This window comes from Oncorhynchus mykiss, chromosome 25 (assembly GCF_013265735.2).
Source record: "Oncorhynchus mykiss isolate Arlee chromosome 25, USDA_OmykA_1.1, whole genome shotgun sequence".
In the NCBI taxonomy this organism is placed as follows: Eukaryota; Metazoa; Chordata; class Actinopteri; order Salmoniformes; family Salmonidae; genus Oncorhynchus; species Oncorhynchus mykiss.
The window spans coordinates 35244632-35262748 of NC_048589.1; the positions used below are offsets into that span (position 1 = coordinate 35244632).

An 18117-nucleotide genomic window follows, 5' to 3' on the forward strand; every position below is an offset into this window, starting at 1 on the left:
GAAGGCATTCAGTTGTACAACTGACGAGGCTACGGTCCAAAAACTTAAAAGACACACCCTATCCCCTCAACTTAAGTGGACACTTCTGATGACGTCTCATGACTCTTGTGACGCGTATACACTTGCAGGGAAAGGGGCGAAGGCGCCAGGAATAATTTTTAAATGGACCACCATTAGCTGGAAATTCGTCACTCGTTCATCCGGTGATGATTGTGTTTTCAGCCACCGGTAACTTGTGGGTGCTTTATATGCGCTACTGGCGGCAGGGTAGCCTAATGGTTAGAGCGTTGGACTAGTAACCGAAAGGTTGCAAGTTCGAATCCCCGAGCTGACAAAGTACAAATCTGTTGTTCTGCCCCTGAACAGGCAGTTAACCCACTGTTCCTAGGCCATCATTGAAAATAAGAATTTGTTCTTAACTGACTTGCCTATTTAAATAAAGGTTAAAAAAAAAATATATTTATGATTGCATGTCTACTTAGATGGGGTTGTGCCATCATGTGCATAAGTAACACAATGTCTAACCTTCTTTTTGACTTGTATGTTGACTTCTCCATTGATGTTGTTTTTAAGTTTTCACTGACTTTTCTTAGCGGATGTACAATCGTTCCGATTTTAATTATGAGGCCCCAGAGTGAACATACTTATACACTTGCGAAGCCGGCGACAAAAATGAGGGCTGAGGGCCTTACTTCCCTTGCTTTGTCTTATCCCATGTAAATAGCCTGTCTTTTTCCTATATATCTTAATCTCTCTTTCTATCTACAAACTAAATATACTTTCCTGCAACACGCCTCGGTTCTGCTATTTTTATTCCTTATAACTGGAACTTCAATCAGGAGCTAGCCAGCTAACCAGCTGCTAGTCTTTGTTAGCCACGGCTAGCAGTCCTCGCCTTTTCCCCCCGGCTTCAGCCAGCCTTAGCTCGGACAATGACCTGCCAGTCTGCACAGCGCGTTATTTACCCAGAGCATCTCGGACTGCTTCTCTCTACCATATCACCGGATTCCTTTATTGTCAACACGGAGCCCCGCCGATCCATCACAACTGTACCACTGACGTGATCGCCCGATGTGGTCTCAACAGGCTATTCTGTTACGATATCGCCGAAGAACCATCTACTAGCCCCGACCCGCTAGCTTTTCTGAACGTTGTGTCCCCTGCTCGCCTAGCGTAGTAGTGGCTACTGAACAGCACCCTGACTCACCTATTGCTGCTCTTTTGACCCTATGATCAGTCAGCTACACAGCTGATCCCCCCTGGAATGTTTCAATAACATGGTACCTTGTTTTGTTTACCTGCCAGCCCCAGCCTCGAACTCAGGTCCTGTATGTACCTAACTGACCCGCCCTGCCCATTCATCACCATTTACCTGCCAGCCCCAGCCTCGAACTCAGGTCCTGTATGTACCTAACTGACACGCCCTGCCCATTCATCACCATTTACCTGCCAGCCCCAGCCTCTCACTCAGGTCCTGTATGTACCTAACTGACCCGCCCTGCCCATTCATCACCATTTACCTGCCGGCCCCAGCCTCGAACTCAGGTCCTGTATGTACCTAACTGACCCGCCCTGCCCATTCATCACCATTTACCTGCCGGCCCCAGCCTCGAACTCAGGTCCTGTATGTACCTAACTGACCCGCCCTGCCCATTCATCACCATTTACCTGTAGGCCCCAGCCTCGAACTCAGGTCCTGTATGTACCTAACTGACCCGCCCTGCCCATTCATCACCATTTACCTGTAGGCCCCAGCCTCGAACTCAGGTCCTGTATGTACCTAACTGACACGCCCTGCCCATTCATCACCATTTACCTGCCAGCCCCAGCCTCGAACTCAGGTCCTGTATGTACCTAACTGACCCGCCCTGCCCATTCATCACCATTTACCTGTAGGCCCCAGCCTCGAACTCAGGTCCTGTATGTACCTAACTGACCCGCCCTGCCCATTCATCACCATTTACCTGTAGGCCCCAGCCTCTCACTCAGGTCCTGTATGTACCTAACTGACCCGCCCTGCCCATTCATCACCATTTACCCGTTGTTGTCTTAGCTCTCCTGTTCAACACCTGCGATTGTTTTATGCCTCTCTCAAATGCCAATATGCCTTGTCTACTGCTGTCTTGGCTAGTTTTTGTTTAATTTCACTGTAGAGCCCTCAGTCCCGCTCAAAATGCCTTAGATAGCTCTTTCGTCCGACCCCCCACACATGCAGAGACCACACCTAGGTTAACTGATGCCTCCAGAGACGAAACCGAGGTGGTCAGGGGTGCACCTCAGCCACGCTCAAGGTCCTAAACGATATCATAACCATCGATAAAAGACAATACTGTGCAGACGTCTTCATCGACCTGGCCTTCGACATCGACCTTCATCGACCGATGTCATATACAAAATAGCCTCCAACACTCTACTCAGCAAATTGGATGCAGTCTATCACAGTGCCATCCGCTTTGTCACCAAAGCCCCATATATTACCCACCACTGTGACCTGTATGCTCTCGTCGGCTGGCCCTCGCTTCATATTCGTCGCCAAACCCACTGGCTCCAGGTCTAAGTCTTTGCTAGGTAAAGCCCCGCCTTATCTCAGCTCACTGGTCACCATAGCAACACCCACCCGTAGCACGCGCTCCAGCAAGTATATTTCACTGGTCACCCCCAAAGCCAACTCCTCTTTGGCCATTTTTCCTTCCAGTTCTCTGCTGCCAATGACTGGAACGAATTGCAAAAATCACTGAAGCTGGAGACTCATATCTCCCTCACTAACTTTAAGCATCAGCTGTCAGAGCAGCTTACAGATCATTGCACCTGTAAATAGCCCACCCAACTACCTCATCCCCATATTGTTTTTTTTTTTCTCCGTTGTACCCCAGTATCTCTACTTGCACATTCATCTTCTGCACATCTATCACTCCAGTGTTTAATTGCTAAATTGTAATTATTTTGCCACTATGGCCTATTTATTGCCTTACCTCCTTAATCTTACTTCATTTGCACACACTGTATATAGACTTTTCTATTGTGTTTTTGACTGTATGTTTGTTTATTCCATGTGTAACTCTGTGTTGTTTGTGTCGCACTGCTTTGCTTTATCTTGGCCAGGTCGCAGTTGTAAATGAGAACTTGTTCTCAACTGGCCTACCTGGTTAAATAAAGGTGAAATAAAAAGGATAAGACGAGGGTGTGTCTTTTAAGTGTTTGGACCGCAACCAAGGTATCCCCCTTTCCCTTTGTGTTTTGAGATCAATGCGAGAGCTGCATGTGCACATTTTGTTCATATCCTTTGCTGTTTAGTGAGTTGTTAGCCCCATGTTATAAATCATTTGTAGTCAGCAGTAGGGGAGTGACATACATTTCTAGACATCTTTGAAAAGCTTGTCAGATAAAGAGCTTTTTTTTTGTCTTAAATGGGCGGTGTTGTATTTTTAGACAGGCTGAGTGGAAAAATATCTCCTGGGCAGACGAATCCCGGTTCCTGTTGCGTCATGCTGATGGCAGAGTCAGGGTTTGGCGTAAACCGCAATGAATCCAGCAGGAGTTAATTGATCCGTGGCAGTGGTGTAGCCTTCTGGTGTGGTAAACGTTTTTCTGGCACACGTTAGGACACTTGATAAAAATTGAGCAATTATTGAGCGCCACAGCGTATCTGAACATTGTTGCTGGCCAGGTGCAACCATTCAGGCTGTTCTGGAGGTGAAGGGGGGACCGACCTTGTACTAGATGGGTTTACCTAACAAACTGAACCTAACAAAAAGCCAATGGGTCAGTTTGTGCACAACTCAGATCTGTCACCCTCCCTCTGGCTATAGATACGGGTACATACAACAGAGTGCCTGAAGAGGTGACAATTTTCCTACGGTGTGATCTAGTGTTTTATTGCCCTCTGTATGGCGATCTGAGACTTTCTTTTTTTGTTCATTTCTGGTGCTAACCCTAAATTATTCTGGTTAAGGGACGAGCAGAGGTGTAACTTTTGTTTCAGTGTTTGAGATTGCACCGTTTGTTCACAATGACTGGAGGAGAAGGAGAAATGTACTGTTTGTGGCTGTACAATTATTGTATATTTGCACAATTTGTAAAAAACAAAAAACATGTTTTGAGTACAAAGAAATTGGTACTATGTTTAGTAGTAGGTGTATGACACTTAAATAAATCATATCAATCAATAATACCTCAGGTCAGGGTCCCTGGAGGTTAGTGGCCATAAAAAGGATCTGCTCTGTCCTCTGATTATCCCATGACAAATTGGTTACCTGGGGTAGAAAGGCCTGGGTCCTGTTCAGTAGGGCACACTGGAGCAAAACGTTTCACAACGGTGGAGCAAAACGTTTCACAACGGTAGATTGAAACTACACTTGTTCTAATTGGACAAGTTTCGGTAGCACTTTAGCGGTTAAGAGAGTCGGACCAGTAACCGAAATGTCACTGGTTCGAATCCCCGAACCGGCAAGTTGGAAAAATCTGCCGTTCTTCCCATGAGCAAGGCAGTTAACCGCCAACAATAACTGCTCCCCGGGAGCCAATAACTTGGATATCGATTAAAGCAGCCCCCGCATCTCTCTGATTCAGAGGGGTTGGGTTAAATGTGGAAGACCCATTTCTGTTGAATGCATTCAGTTGTGCAACTGACTAGGTATCCCCCCTTTCCACTCTCACTCAGTTTCAAAATGTTTCTCCCTACTGAACAAGACCCAGCTCTAAGTGCTACTCACTGTTTAAGGCACTGTTCGTTGAGGTGACGAAAGAGTTAAGATGCAAGAACCGCGTGAGTGGAGCCGGTGCTCGAGCCGTCTCTGAACATGTGCCGCTGTCCTGGCTAGTGGCTACTACTGCACTCGGTGAAGGATCGGACAGTGGAGGGACCCGGAACGGTGCGCCGGTAGCAGGACGGTGAGACTTCGCATGGACTGTTGGTCCATATATCACATAAATTATTGGCTGTGCTGCATCCGGTGGGACCACCGCAGCGACAATATTACGGTAAGATGTTTAGGTTCGTATCATTTTTGTTCCACTTTAAATTAATGTACTTGAAACCGGACAGGACATTGTGCAAGACTGCTTTTTTCATCACTACAGTAATTCATATTTATTTAACTGAAATCTCCTCTTGCAAAACGACCCGAGGATAATATGGGTATGCAGCAGTGACATATTGAACCAATGGAATGGAATGAAATGTAGCCAAATAAAATATGGGCCAGCTTGTGTCCGCGGTTCGCTGTCATTTTTTTTTACTCTGTCCAATTTATTTTACAACACTGCAATCATCACGGAACAAGACTATTCATGTTTATCTATAAGGATTATAACCAGCGTTTTCCCCGATATTTCCAGTTCCTCCAGATAACATTCCCACATGTTTATTCTCACACTGATTTTATAGGAACAGTTTGTCGCATTGGCATTATGTAGTGTAGCCTAAAATAAATGCACACAAAGCCATCATTAGCAATCAATATTTTGATTTGGGGGAGTACTAAGTAGGGTAGGCCACCGTAGCCTATTTGTGTCATGTCATCGACATTTCCTCCACTACAGCTAGGCTTTGTGAGTTTGCCAATGCAGCGTTTAGAACCGGGACAGGAGAGATGGAGAATCTTGCATCCGCGCAGTAATGCTGCGGTCTCCCCTCCCCCTCGTTCACAAGCCCGGTCAAGGTGTCGTGGCCAACCCTTCTTCTTCCTCTTTTAATTTGAGTGTCCACGACTCCTAATCCCATGGATATAAACCATGTCACAGGTTGGAGGGCTTAGTTATTTAACTCCACATATCAGGGTCTTTCAGGGTCCCTGAACTTAATGACACAGAGAGAGGAAGAGAGCGAGAGAGGGGGGGCGGGGCCACAGGCTAGTAATTCATTTTACTGAATTAATTTCCACACAGCACAGTAGCCTACCAAATAACCAAATCGCATCCACATTTTCACATCAAACTTAGCATACTCTTTTAGTCATATAAAGTTTTTTTTTTTTTTTTTAATTTAAAAATTATTTTTGTTCTGCTAAAATAGATGCAAAATGATAGACGTCTGCTAAGGGACTGTACATTATTTATAATGAGGGATACCTAGACGAAATTGTATCTCTCTGAAATTAAAATGGATGGCCCTCCCTTCAGTAAAATACAGTATATATTTTCCCGACCCTTCCTGAACAATTGGAGAGAAAAAAGGACGCTCCCTCAATTAAAACAAAGTGGATAGCAGAGAACATGCCTACGGTTTACCCTCACTCCTAGGACAGACCAGAGCCTTGGGTATGCCGTTTTAGGAACTCTTCTTGGTTTTGTAAGCATCACATGGCAAAGTAGCCAGAAGGTTGTGGATTCGCAGACCACAGAGGACAAGGGTAGAAAGATATCCATTATAATAAAAGCACTGCATGAATCTATCATCTTATTTGCGGTCCGAGAAAATAATTGCCTTTTATTAATGCATTTCATGTAATTATACATCCATTTACTTGACTGGAGACAAGCTTTTTTAATACCACAACAGAGCATGAAAACTAATGAGTGCATGCTGCAGCACCAGACACGTAGTGGTTTCTATACAGGCTAATGTTCAAAAAGAGGATAGTCTAAGTTTGGAAAAGTTTTCCATCAAGTGTAATAATGTAGAGCAACAGAACCAGTTACAACTGAAGTATCTGATCGTCAATGAATTGGAGAAAAATCCATTCATTGATTAACACAGCAGACCACATATCATCAGGTATTCACTTGTAATTTATTTTTCATTTGGCAACTATCATTTTCTAATTCATTCTATTTTATTGTTGTTACAAAACAGATTTGTGTTGACTGTGGTTCAATAAGAGCATCTGCTAGGCTAAATTAACAATCTAGGCATGCATAGCTAGCTCACCACATGATCCTCAAACCAAACACTGGCCAGACTCATGTTTCTTAAAGTGAATTCAAAGGCAAATAATACATTTTTCGTTTCATTGTTATTTAACTCTAAGTAGTTATTTTGTAAAAAAAAATGTACAGCCTAAATGCAAAATGAAGGGCATGTGGTTGAAGTGCTGTTGTTGATGTGTTGTTGTTCATGTGTTATTGAAGTGCTGTTGTTGATGTGTTGTTGTTCATGTGTTATTGAAGTGCTGTTGTTGATGTGTTGTTGATGTGTTGTTGATGTGTTGTTGTTCATGTGTTATTGAAGTGCTGTTGTTGATGTGTTGTTGAAGTGCTGTTGTTGATGTGTTGTTGATGTGTTGTTGTTGATGTGTTGTTGTTGATGTTGATGTGTTATTGAAGTGCTGTTGTTGATGTGCTGTTGTTGATGTGTTGATGTGCTGTTGTTGATGTGTTGTTGAAGTGCTGTTATGGATGTGTTGTTGAAATGCTGTTGTTGATGTGTTGTTGTTGTTGTGTTATTGATGTGCTGTTGTTGAAGTGCTGTTGTTGATGTGTTGTTGAAGTGCTGTTATGGATGTGTTGTTGAAATGCTGTTGTTGATGTGTTGTTGTTGTTGTGTTATTGATGTGCTGTTGTTGAAGTGCTGTTGTTGATGTGTTGTTGAAGTACTGTTGTTGATGTGTTGTTGATGTGTTATTGAAGTGCTGTTGTTGATGTGTTGTTGAAGTGCTGTTGTTGATGTGTTGTTGTTGTGTTGTTGATGTGTTGTTGAAGTGCTGTTGTTGATGTGTTGTTGTTGATGTGTTGTTGAAGTGCTGTTGTTGATGTGTTGTTGTTGAAGTGCTGTTGTTGATGTGTTGTCGAAGTGCTGTTGTTGAATTGCTGTTGTTGATGTGTTGTTGAAGTGCTGTTGTTGAATTGCTGTTGTTGATGTGTTGTTGAAGTGCTGTTGTTGAATTGCTGTTGTTGATGTGTTGTTGAAGTGCTGTTGTTGATGTGTTGTTGAAGTGCTGTTGATGTGTTGTTGAAGTGCTGTTGTTGATGTGTTGTTGAAGTGCTGTTGATGTGTTGTTGAAGTGCTGTTGTTGATGTGTTGTTGTTGTGTTGTTGATGTGTTGTTGAAGTGCTGTTGTTGAATTGATGTTGTTGATGTGTTGTTGAAGTGCTGTTGTTGATGTGTTGTTGAAGTGCTGTTGTTGATGTGTTGTTGAAAGGCTGTTGTTGATGTGTTGTTGTTGAATTGCTGTTGTTAATGTGTTGTTGAAGTGCTGTTGTTAATGTGTTGTTGATGTGTTGTTGAAGTGCTGTTGTTGATGTGTTGTTGAAGTGCTGTTGTTGATGTGGTGTTGATGTGTTGTTGTTGATGTGTTGTTGAAGGGCTGTTGTTGATGTGTTGTTGTTGAAGTGCTGTTGTTAATGTGTTGTTGATGTGTTGTTGAAGTGCTGTTGTTGAAGTGCTGTTGTTGATGTGTTGTTGAAGTGCTGTTGTTGATGTGGTGTTGATGTGTTGTTGTTCATGTGTTGTTGAAATGCAGAGTGCTCCTGACAGCCTATAGCGTGTCACAAATGTTTCACAATTGAATTCTTAAATGGCAGGCAATAGCTTTGAAATAATAATATAGCCTAAATAATATATTTAGGCTACCTTGCTTGCTTCTGACAGATTTAGAGTTAGTATGTTGTTTAATAGCCTGTTGAGATGGCGAACCTCAATTGATAGCGACAAAATCCTTACTTCCCTAGTAAAGTCATTTTTTTGTCTCCTCCTCAGCTACAGAAGGTTGTAGCGCAGCCTCTGAATGTCATAGAGGCAAACCAAATATATCCCATATGCATCGAAGTCAAGTCATTCCCCGGCATTTTCCACCCAGCATCGTTACAGATCACTTTATATAATCAGTTCAATTTTTATTTTTTATTTTAAGTTAACAAAGGGTAGACCTATGCTTTTAGCAATTTTCCTAAACAAAAGCCACAATACCCTCACATACCCACTCAAATAGAGCCCTGGTTTTAACTTCACACCAAGCCCAAAAGCCCTTAACTGACAGTGAGATATTTAAGGAGTTCATGGTGACTGAAGGAATAGGCTGACAAAATCTATGGATAGTAGAATATAATTTAGTCTGTCAAACAGGTAGGTCTACCTTTTATTTAATAGGAAGAAATAGGCGCCAACACAAAGCCCTCTAGTTGTTAGTAGCCTAAAGTCTAATTAAAATTAGACTGTTTTAAATGAATTAGGTCTCCTCGAATTAGCCTACTTTCAGCACCCATGTGCTGTCCATCTCTGTGGCTTCCGCTTCATAGTAATGTATGTAAATTACTTGAATATGGTTAATTTGTGAGTTCAATAACTCTGATAAATAGCTTCATTATGGGCAATGAAACATATTTTTTATTAAAATAAATTCTACCAATAGTAAGCTTACCTCCGGTCCTCCTTCTCCTCTTCACGCTCTCCCTCTCAAGCTGAACAGGACATTAGTAGGCCTAGTCATTGAACATAGAAATTGCATTTTTTTTGTTGACATATTGACTCGCCTCCTGAAGTGCCACGATACACAGCACAGTCATTGGTTAGGCAGCACAAAAAGGGTTTACATCAGCAAGAGCGGGGCATGCCATTCAAACCCTTTACTCAGTACTTTTTTGAAGCACCTTTGGCAGCGTGTACAGCCTTGAGTCTTCTTGGGTATGACGCTACAAGCTTGGCACACCTGTATTTGGGGAGCTATTTTCAGGTATCTCCAGAGATGTTCGATTGGTTTCAAGTCCGGACTCTGGCTGGGCCACTCAAGGACATTCAGAGACTTGTCCAGAAGCCACTTCTGCATTGTCTGTGTCCTTAACCTCTCTAGGGTATGTGGGACGCTAGCATCCCACCTGGCCAACATCCAGTGAGATTGCAGAGCGCCAAATTCAAATACAGAAATACTCATTATAAAAATTCAGAAAAGAGACAACTATTTTTCATACGTTTAAAGGTTAACTTCTTGTGAGTCCAACCACGGTGTCAGATTTAAAAAATGCTTTACAGCGAAAGCATACCTTACGGTTATTTGAGAACATTGCCTAGAAGACAAATCATTACAAACAGTAACTAGCCAAGTAGAAGAGTTACACAAGTCAGAAATAGAGAACAAATTAATCACTTACCTTTGAGGATCTTCATATGGTTGCACTCAGAAGACATTCATTTATTCAATAAATGTTCCTTTTGTTCGATAAAGTCTCTCTTTATATCCAAAAACCTCAGCTTTGTTCGCACGTTTTCTTCAGTAATCCACAGGCTCAAACGCAGTCACAACAGGCAGACAGAAAATACAAACTGTATCCATAAAGTTCATAGAAACATGTCAAACGATGTTTATATTCAATCCTCAGGTTGTTTTTAGCCTAAATAATCGATAATAATTAAACCGGACAATAACGTTGTCAATATAAAAGGTAAACCAGAAAGGCACTCTCTCACTCTCTGTGTGACACGGCAGGGTCCACTCATTCCGTCTGCTCTTACTCCCTCATTATTCAGAATAAAAGCCTGAAACTATTTCTAAATGCTGTTGACATCTAGTGGAAGGCATAGGAACTGAAATTTGAGTCCTAGGTCAATGGATACTGTAATGGCATTGAAAAGAAAACTACACACACAAAAAAATCCTACTTCCTGAATGGATTTTTCTCTGGTTGTCGCCTGCCAAATCAGTTATGTTATACTCACAGACACTATTGTAACAGTTTTGGAAACTTTAGAGTGTTTTCTATCCAAATCTACCAATTATATACATATCCTAACTTCTGGGCCTGAGTAGAAGGCAGTTTAATTTGGGCACGCTTTTCAGCCAAAATTCCAAATGCTGCCCCCTACCCTAGAGAAGTGTTGTGTCTTTGGCTATGCCGAATTTAGTGATATGACATGCTATTCTATAAAATAATTTATCCGTAGTTAATATCACCTGATTGAGCTAATCATGTAAATGTAATTAACTAGAGAGTCGGGCACCACTAAATAATATTTATAGAGCTGTTATCTACCGAATAAGCTCTTAAAGACCTAGTAATATTTTACATCAATAGCAGTCAATATCAATCGTCATCTTAATTCAGTCTCATCTGAAAGTTGTAAATTCTTGGTTATCTGCATGAACCCTGACCAACAATTTGAATCAGCAATACAAAATTGGGTTTAATTATTTATTTACTAACTACCTAACTAATCACACAGAATTACACATACAGTGCCTTGCGAAAGTATTCGGCCCCCTTGAACTTTGCGACCTTTTGCCACATTTCAGGCTTCAAACATAAAGATATAAAACTGTATTTTTTTGTGAAGAATCAACAACAAGTGGGACACAATCATGAAGTGGAACGACATTTATTGGATATTTCAAACTTTTTTAACAAATCAAAAACTGAAAAATTGGGCGTGCAAAATTATTCAGCCCCCTTAAGTTAATACTTTGTAGCGCCACCTTTTGCTGCGATTACAGCTGTAAGTCGCTTGGGGTATGTCTCTATCAGTTTTGCACATCGAGAGACTGAAATTTTTTTCCCATTCCTCCTTGCAAAACAGCTCGAGCTCAGTGAGGTTGGATGGAGAGCATTTGTGAACAGCAGTTTTCAGTTCTTTCCACAGATTCTCGATTGGATTCAGGTCTGGACTTTGACTTGGCCATTCTAACACCTGGATATGTTTATTTTTGAACCATTCCATTGTAGATTTTGCTTTATGTTTTGGATCATTGTCTTGTTGGAAGACAAATCTCCGTCCCAGTCTCAGGTCTTTTGCAGACTCCATCAGGTTTTCTTCCAGAATGGTCCTGTATTTGGCTCCATCCATCTTCCCATCAATTTTAACCATCTTCCCTGTCCCTGCTGAAGAAAAGCAGGCCCAAACCATGATGCTGCCACCACCATGTTTGACAGTGGGGATGGTGTGTTCAGCTGTGTTGCTTTTACGCCAAACATAACGTTTTGCATTGTTGCCAAAAAGTTCAATTTTGGTTTCATCTGACCAGAGCACCTTCTTCCACATGTTTGGTGTGTCTCCCAGGTGGCTTGTGGCAAACTTTAAACAACACTTTTTATGGATATCTTTAAGAAATGGCTTTCTTCTTGCCACTCTTCCATAAAGGCCAGATTTGTGCAATATACGACTGATTGTTGTCCTATGGACAGAGTCTCCCACCTCAGCTGTAGATCTCTGCAGTTCATCCAGAGTGATCATGGGCCTCTTGGCTGCATCTCTGATCAGTCTTCTCCTTGTATGAGCTGAAAGTTTAGAGGGACGGCCAGGTCTTGGTAGATTTGCAGTGGTCTGATACTCCTTCCATTTCAATATTATCGCTTGCACAGTGCTCCTTGGGATGTTTAAAGCTTGGGAAATCTTTTTGTATCCAAATCCGGCTTTAAACTTCTTCACAACAGTATCTCGGACCTGCCTGGTGTGTTCCTTGTTCTTCATGATGCTCTCTGCGCTTTTAACGGACCTCTGAGACTATCACGGTGCAGGTGCATTTATACGGAGACTTGATTACACACAGGTGGATTGTATTTATCATCATTAGTCATTTAGGTCAACATTGGATCATTCAGAGATCCTCACTGAACTTCTGGAGAGAGTTTGCTGCACTGAAAGTAAAGGGGTTGAATAATTTTGCACGCCCAATTTTTCAGTTTTTGATTTGTTAAAAAAGTTTGAAATATCCAATAAATGTCGTTACACTTCATGATTGTGTCCCACTTGTTGTTGATTCTTCACAAAAAAAATACAGTTTTATATCTTTATGTTTGAAGCCTGAAATGTGGCAAAAGGTCGCAAAGTTCAAGGGGGCCGAATACTTTCGCAAGGCACTGTACACATAATTCAATCATAACTTGATTACAAATTATGTCATAAAGGAAAACTTCCCTAGCGGGCGGAACAGATATGACAGCTTGTTACACAAAGGAAAAGGGCAGGGTTTGAGTAAAAGAGCGGGAAGACTGAGGGACACAGGGAGAAGCTGTGCTATCATAAATAGAGTATCTGATGCATTCTAAATTACCGCCCATTTGGAAAAGGAAAATTCAATAAATATTTACTCTGAGCTGCGCTTCGGTAGGTTGGTGGTAGATGGAAGGCTGTGTTGCCAAACCGAGTCCTTTGAAGAATGTATCTGGTTGTCAATTGAATACATTGTAGTAACGTCTTTGGGTGATAGACGGGATACTCTGTCTGTTCCTTCCTAACCCTCGTTGCATCTGCTGTTGCTAACTCAACGGCTAGGAGGTATCACTTCTGTAGTGAATAAGAGTTCAAAGATCATACCATTCGCAACCAAAGCTCAAGCTGATGTTGGCTTTGTTCTGTAGTTATTATCTGATACATTCTGACATAGGACCGTTGTCCTACATCCTCGGAACAGGAAGTTATATTGTCGTCAAGGGCTTATATAGGAAGGGAGAGGAGTGCGTGTTTGAAAGGTTTTATAGCCCATGTCCCTTCACAGGGGCGGGCCGCTGATTGAGCAGCCCTATCTTATGAAAACCCAATCTCTCATTTTATAAGCTAACATCACATTTCATCCCATCACAAATAATTTCATATTCAAACATTTAAATTGAACAACAATTCCATGTGAATCCGATAACTCTGATGTGTAGACTTTCCACTGTAGAGTTTATGTCATCTGATCATTGATGAGAATGTCTCAGATGACAACCGAACTGACATCATATTCATTAAGTACCACCACATATGTTCTATTGCTCGGATTACCAGAATATAGTTAATTTCCCCCCACCTTCTGACGTTCCCAGAATTCCCCCCAGGCCAACGTCATGACAGAAGTGAAGGTCGTTGTCCTGTTGGATGGTGAACCTTCATCCCAGTCTGAGTTTCTGAGTGCTCTGAAGCAGGTTTTCATCAAAGATCTTTCTGTATTTTATGCCGTTCATCTTTCCCTCGATCCGGAATAGTCTGCCAGTACCAGCTGCTGAAAAACATCCTCACAGCATGATGCTGCCACCACCATGCTTCACTGTAGGGATGGTACCAGGTTTCCTCCAGACTTGATGCTTTGCTGTCTGGCCAAATAGTGGTTTTATCAGACCAGAGAATCTTGTTTCTCATGGCCTTAGAGTCCCAAGCGGGCAGTCATGTGCCTTTTACTGAGGAGTGGATTCCGTCTGGCCACTCTACCATAAAAGCCTGATTTGTGGAGTGCTGCAGAGATGGTTGTCCTTCTGGAAGGTTCTCCCATCTCCACAGAAGAACTCTGGAGCTCTGTCAGAGTGACTATTGGGTTCTTGGTAACCTCCCTGACCAAGGCCCTTCTCCTAAGATTGCTCAGTTTGGCCAGGGGGCCAGCTCTAGGAAGAGTATTGATGGTTCCAAACTTCTTCCATGTAAAAATGATGGAAGCCACTGTGTTCTAGGGGACCTTCAATGCTGCAGAAATTGTTTGGTAACCTTCGCCAGATCTGTGTCTCAACATAATCCTGTCTTGGAACTGTCTACGGACAATTGGTTTGGTGTTTGCTCTGACATGCACTGTCAAATCAAATCATCAAATCTATTTTTAAAGCCCTTCTTACATCAGCTGATGTCACAAAGTGCTGTACAGAAACCCAGCCTAAAACCCTGAACAGCAAGCAATATAGGTGTAGAAGCACGGTGGCTAGTAAAAACTCCCTAGAAAGGCCAGAACCTAGGAAGAAACCTAGAGAGGAAACAGGCTATGAGGGGTGGCCAGTCCTCTTCTGGCTGTGCCGAGTGAAGATTATAACAGAACATGCCAAGATGTTCAAATGTTCATAGATGACCAGCAGGGTCAAATAATAATAATCACAGTGGTTGTCGAGGGTGCAACAGGTCAGCACCTCAGGAGTAAATGTCCGTTGGCTTTTTATAGCCGATCATTTAGAGTATCTCTACCGCTTCTGCTGTATCTAGAGAGTTGAAAACAGCAGGTCTGGGACAGGTAGCACGTCCGGTGAACAGGTCAGGGTTCCATAGCCGCAGGCAGAACAGTTGAACCTGGAGCAGCAGCACGGCCACATGGACTTGGGACAGCAAGGAGTCATCAGGTAGTCCTGAGGCATGGTCCTCAGAGAGAAAGAAAGAAAGAAAGAAAGAAAGAAAGAAAGAAAAATAGAGAGAGAAAGAAAAAGAGAGAGAGAATTAGAGAGAGCATACAACCTCACACAGGACTCCGGATAAGACAGGAGAAATACTCCAGATATAACAGACTGACCCTAGCCCCCAACACATAAACTACTGCAGCGTAAATACTGGAGGCTAAGGCAGGCGGAGTCGGGAGACACTGTGGCCCCGTCCGACGATACCCCTGGACAGGGCCAAACAGGCAGGATATAACCCCACCTACTTTGCTAAAGCACAGCCCCCACACCACTAGAGGGATATCTTCAACCACCAACTTATCATCCTGAGACAAGGCCGAGTATAGCCCACAAAGATCTCCGCCACGGCACAACCCAAGGGGGGGCGCCAACCCAGAGCTGTCAACTGTGGGACCTTTATATAGGCAGGTGTGTGCCTTTCCAAATAATGTCCAATCCATTTTAGAATAAGGCTGTAACGTAACAAAATGTAGAGAAGGAGAAGGGGTCTGAATACTTTCCAAATGCACTGTAAGTAGGTAGAATGAAAGAGGATTAACGTCTTCACAGCCATCTCTCTGAGTTGTGGGTATTCTCTGCTTCTGAACAGCCAGAATGTCGACAGGCGAATCTCATTAAAACAAGTGCGCAGGACTTGGTCTGGACAGCTCCAATAGTTAATCATCAAGAACCAGTGACATGCTTAAGTGCGGGTGAAGGGATTACACATCCACTGCTTTCCCGGGCTTAGATCAGATTGTGAAGGGAAGTAATCCTTGAATTTGAGCAAATTTTGGCTCAGATGTGACCTCATCAATTTACAAATGTGATCCATGTCTACATAACCCATGTCAGCCAGAATTGAGAATAGGGGGAGCATATCGAAAATTATTCTATCCTCTCGGTCTCTCCAGATGCCCCGTTTTTTTTCTTGAAATCAGCATTTTTATTGTTTGCTGGGAAGTTGTCACTTGCGCATCCCTAGGTAGGTTGATAGGTTGAGCCGTAGTCTCGTCGGTAGACTTACCGATCCCGATATAACAGTCCCATCATAATCCATGTCCCATTATGTAGTCATTCAGAACACATAATATTTCACCTGCATTTGTATTCTGAGGCAACTCTTTAAAACAAAGACATTCTTCATGTAGTGAATATACAGTGGGACAAAAAAGTATTTAGTCAGCCAATTGTGCAAGTTCTCCCACTTAAAAAATGAGAGAGGCCTGTAATTTTCATCATAGGTACACTTCAACTATGACAGACACCTTTTTTTTTTATCCTGAAAATCAACATTGTAGGATTTTTTTGTGAATTTATTTGCAAATTATGGTGGAAAATAAGTATTTGGTCAATAACAAAAGTTTATCTCAATACTTTGTTATATACCCTTTGTTGGCAATGACAGAGGTCAAACATTTTCTGTAAGTCTTCACAAGGTTTTCAGAGTATGTATGAAGTCTTCAGTAAACTCTCATTGTCTGGGAAACTATTGTGCATCTTTTTTGTTAGATTGGTTCATCTCTTTTTAAAATATTTTTTTAATGGTCTGGTTTATCCTTGGGATATGGATGCTTTGTTTCTAAACGCATTTTCGATGGTGTCGTTGCTGAGGCAAATATGACATAACACACAGACCGGTTTTGGCGGGCAGCTGTTATTTGAAACAAATCCAGAGAGAGAGAGAGAGCGAGCATGTGTGTGTTTTGGTGTAGCTAGACTTAGTCATGGCAACACAATTATTTTATTGCGGCATGCATAGTTCAGCGCATTACGAAGGTAGGCCTATGGCAAGTATTTATTTGAGTCAGATAGGGCGCAGACCATAACCCCCCCCACCCAAATCATATTCAATACAAATATGCTGCAGTCAGACACGCATTCCTCCACAGACCCGGGGTTTGAGAAAGGCCGGTATAGGCTATGGATCATTTTACTGAGACCAAACCAGGTGCACTTGATATTGCACGCCAAGCAGAAAATCATGGATGAGGGGCATCATTGGGCACACATGAGATATTATAATAAGCAACTCATTTTCAAACCCTGAGCAATATGACATTCAATTGATTACAAATTACATGACCCTCCCCTGGACAAAATAAAACAGATACTAAAACCTCCCCGACTGAAATGAAACCCATTGCCTCCAGATACCTATTATGTAAATGTGGACCTCTCCCTAACACGCTGCAACAATGTATGTACTGTATATCCATCATGAAGAGCATGGGTTCAAGCCCAAAGGGGGGCACATTCCTTCTCAGAATATATATTGTTTCTCTGTAAAACTACTAGCCGCCTATTTTATGAAGTTGGCTTTAGCTAGTCTAGATAGGTTCCCAACCTCATAACTAGATTCCAAGAAGACATTTCAGCCTATCAATCAAGTTAGTTTGACAAGCTGGCTACTCTATCATAGCTGGCATGACTGCTGGCAAGGTTGGTAGACTTTAGAAAAGCAAGCAATAACTAAATGTGCTGAATAAGACTCACATTCCTTTCAATATTTTACCCAGATTTTAGCAGACATGCAGAGAAGCAATATATTGTTTTTATTTTTTCTTTAGTTTCTTTAAAATTAAAGAATCGCCAGTCAGGAGGATACAGAGGCTCAAAATGTATACTTAGATATGCAGACATTTTTATGTGATGATTATGGCTCTAGATTGCAGAAAAAAACTGTTTCAGGTGTTTGAAAAATGCAAAATTCTCCAATATACGGTTGGATGGCTTAGTACCCCTATGGACCATCCTCGCGTACTTTGTGCCCCCTCAGATTTTTGGTGTGCCTCACGCCCCTGATGAAGAAAATAATGACTAAATTATATAGACCTAACTATTCTCTCTACCTCCCTCTCTCTCTCTCTCTCTCTCTCTCTCTCTCTCTCTCTCTCTCTCTCTCTCTCTCTCTCTCTCTCTCTCTCTCTCTCTCTCTCTCTCTCTCTCTCTCTCTCTCTCTCTCTCTCTCTCTCTCTCTCTCTCTCTCTCTCTCTCTCTCTCTCTCTCTCTCTCTGTGTTTGTTTAGGATTCACCTTGAGGAGAGTACACTGATGCCTACTGGAGTGTTACGTGAGCTTTTTAAGCACTCCAAAAATCTCTCTCTCTCACTTCCATCAGCATCGCTCTGTTGTATTTTATATA

The 18117-nt window shown here is 42.2% G+C and overlaps 1 protein-coding gene across 2 annotated transcripts in view; it reads left to right on the forward strand.

Annotated features, from left to right (window-relative positions):
• Positions 1 to 4687: 4687 nt before the first annotated feature.
• The window catches only part of LOC110505833 (transmembrane protein 229b-like), a 39846-nt gene continuing 26416 nt past the window's right edge, over positions 4688 to 18117 (forward strand). The window contains exons 1-2 of one of the 2 annotated variants that reach the window (XM_036962929.1): positions 4688 to 4980; positions 18002 to 18045. The gene's annotated coding sequence lies outside the window, so the exon portion shown is untranslated. The remainder of the gene's footprint in view (positions 4981 to 18001; positions 18046 to 18117) is intronic. The other variant, XM_036962930.1, reaches the window with a different exon arrangement.